The 3,318-nt window shown below is 35.4% G+C and overlaps 1 long non-coding RNA gene across 1 annotated transcript; it reads left to right on the top strand.

Annotated features, from left to right (window-relative positions):
• Positions 1-1,955: 1,955 nt before the first annotated feature.
• Positions 1,956-2,646, top strand: LOC107849657. The gene is made up of 2 exons (XR_007048450.1): positions 1,956-2,125; positions 2,200-2,646. It is a non-coding gene; the product is annotated as an uncharacterized LOC107849657 (long non-coding RNA).
• Positions 2,647-3,318: the final 672 nt, after the last annotated feature.

Raw genomic sequence — 3,318 nt, 5'->3', positions numbered from 1 at the left:
AAGACCTAAGAAACCCCTTAGATCCTTGAGGTTTAAAGGTTGAGGCCAACTTACTACTGCTTTAATTTTCTGAGAATTCATAGCTACTCCGCCAACTGATATCACATGACCTAAGTAGTTAATTTATTGCACGCCAAAAGCAGACTTTCTTTTTTTAAAGAACAATATCTTGGACTTGAACACTTCAAAAATAGTTTCCAAATGTCTCAAGTGATCCTTTCAAGTGGTGCTATATATCAAAATGTCATTAAGAAGACAAGGACAAATTTCTCAATAATGGTTGAAATATTTGGTTCATCAGACTTCAAAAAGTGGAAGGGGCATTAGTTAAGCCAAATGGAATAACCAAGAACTCATATTGGCCATGGTGAGTTCTAAATGTAGTCTTTGAGATGTCATCCTCACATATTCTGATTTGATGATAACCAGACCTCAAGTCTAGTTTGAAAAAATAGTGTGCACTAAATAGCTTATCCAAAAACTCTTCTATCACAGGAATTGGAAACTTGTATTTCACAGTATACTTTTTAAGCTCCCTATAATCCACACACATCCTCCAAGATCCATTTTTTTCTTTACCATCACAATTAGTGAAGAATAAGGACTAGTACTATTTTTAATCACCCTTCTTTTTAGTAACTCATCCACCTTTTTTTCTATCTTATTTTTCTACATTTTTGATACCTGTAGGGCCTCATGTTAATAGGAGACGTGCCCTCCTTCAAGATAATCCTGTGATCATGCTCCCTAGAGGGAGGCAGCCCCAAAGGGGTAGCAAATATACCCTCATACTTATCAAGAACTTGCTTTATATCTTTTTTGACATCCAACTCCTCACCAGTTCCATCCATTGATAATAAAATCATTGTAGTTTCTATTGTGGTTTCAGTAAAAACCCTTACTGACATCATACACAATTCTGCAGGCTTAGCTAATAGTTTTCCCATCTCTCATGTCTATATAATTTTTATCTCAAGTGGCCTGACTCTTCTTAATGAATCCTTATGGCAAAATAAAGTGAACTCCATCTTCAATTGTCTAAAGTTCCACATAATATCCCCCAAAGTGATTAGCTATTGGATGCCAAGAACCGTACTACACCCCCTATAGGTAAGATTAGCATATCTGATTTAAATTTCACCCCTTATACCTTCTAAGTGAGCCCCTTGCAAACATAGTTTATCCTTACCTTACTTCTGTTAGCTACTGACATAAAGAATGGGGTTATTGCAGTCAAATAACTGCTCATCTTCTCTGCAGTAACAAGATCTAGAAGGTTATGGGTACTTCTAGTATCTATCAACCCTTGTACTCTCTTTCCTTGTAATGAAACAGTGACCCTCATGGTACTAAAGTCATAAGTACCATTCATAGCATGCATAGACATGTAAGGCATAATAGAACCATTATAATCAGTCTCTAAACCCCAAGTGATCATAATTAACACTACAGCAGTGTCTGGAAGAACATCTTTTTATTCCTCTCCTGAAGCTTCATATTCCTTCATTTCAATTGTAAATAGCTGCCTCTTATTCTTGCACACATAAGTAGGCCCAAAATTTTCATCACAGTTGAAACACAAGACCTTAGACCTCTTATCTTCCAGTTTATTAGGACTCAAGAACTTGGTCTTGTGAGGATATCTGATTGGCTATTGGGGATAATATAATAGGTACTTTGGGAGGGTGGTGGTTGCTTGGTTAAGTGAATGTAGGATACCTTCCACTTGATTTTGGCATCGAAGAAAAAGTTTTGGGGGTAGAATTTTTTTTGGATTAATTTAGGGATTTTATTAATGAAAAAGGAAATCAAAATAAGTCTTTACACAAATGGATCAACCCATTATAAAAAAATTGCAAAACCAAAACAACTAAAAAAACAGGTCTACTACCCATCTGATTATATGACCCGGCCCTTTCCCTTTACCTATTACATATACCCAAAAAATAGGGTTTCCTAATTCACTCTTATCTTCGCTTCATACGCTGTAACCCCTAAGACCTTAAAAATATTGTATTTGTTGATGCTCAAACTTTGCTTCATCTTAAAATTGCTATAGGTAATCAATTCTTTTCCTTGGAATGTTTGTGAATCTGTTCAAATCCACTCAAATCAGCTTGCAGAAGTAAGTATCCATTTCACCTTATAGAATTTAATCCTCTATTTCAGCTCAATCATGCTCTTTATTGTTTTCCTTAGTTGTGCTCTCCGATTGCTGAGAAATATAACTCTTTTTGGTGCTTCATTAAGGGTTCTAGACCCCTGAATAGAATTACAAATCTGAGTAAGCTGAATCACCCTCTTCTGCTTTGCTTTACTTTATCTACTACATATACTAATCCCCTCATTTTTGTATTTATGTTTGGTAAAGAGATAATGGGGTGCTCGGAAACGCAAGTAATCGGGTTGTAATTTCTTCTTCAGATGTATCACTTGCATAACTTGAGAAACCCTCCCCTATACTGCGAGTCCTTTTTGTTATCTGTATAAGAATAGGCTAGATAACTATGTATAGTTTTTGTTGCCTTTGTGGCATGTAAATACACAAGTTAAGCTTTAGCCTTTTGACCCCTTTGCTGGTGACACTCTTATGTATGGACATTGTAATTTATCACTGTTTAGAATCTTCTTGCCTGTTATTTCCAATTTCTAAAACATTGTGACTGTGAAATCTCCTTTATCTATAGCTAGTTAGTTAGATGATTAGCTAGCTGATTCCCCTCTCTCATGATGTGATGAAACTGTACTTACTTATTTATGAGTAAAGCCCATATTTGCTCTATAGAAGCTGATAGATTCCATGGAAAACTCCATTCCCTAATTAAAATTTTCTGAACAAATAGAGAATCAGTTTGAAACACTACCTTATTGTATCTTGAGTGACTACAATTTGTTACAGCTTGTAAAATAGCAATTGTCTCCACTTCCACATTAGTAGTATCCTCAATTCTAGCCCCTATACATAAATTAAATCACCCTTCTCATTTCTTAAACAAAAGGCATAAGAACTAATACCCGATTTTCCTCTAAAAGCTCCATTTGTATTATATTTAGCCCAATCCTCCTCAGGAAATTTCCATAATACTTTAGTAAACTTCATCTTAGATCTCCTTTGCTCCTACTCGGTCACTATATTCGGCCACGCATAAGGAAATTCTTGATTTGGAATTTTGACTTTGAGTAACATTCCAATGTTTCTTGTTACATTGAATATCACTCTTTGCACTGAGATGCTCCTTTCTTTATGCTTTATACTGTTTCTTCTCTTCCAGAGTTCCCAGATGATCATGCTAGGGATAACTTGATAATAAGCCTTTA

This window comes from Capsicum annuum, chromosome 12, assembly GCF_002878395.1.
Source record: "Capsicum annuum cultivar UCD-10X-F1 chromosome 12, UCD10Xv1.1, whole genome shotgun sequence".
Lineage (NCBI taxonomy): Eukaryota > Viridiplantae > Streptophyta > Magnoliopsida > Solanales > Solanaceae > Capsicum > Capsicum annuum.
The sequence above is the reverse complement of the archived record's forward strand: the minus strand, read 5'-3'. Positions and strand labels throughout refer to the sequence as shown.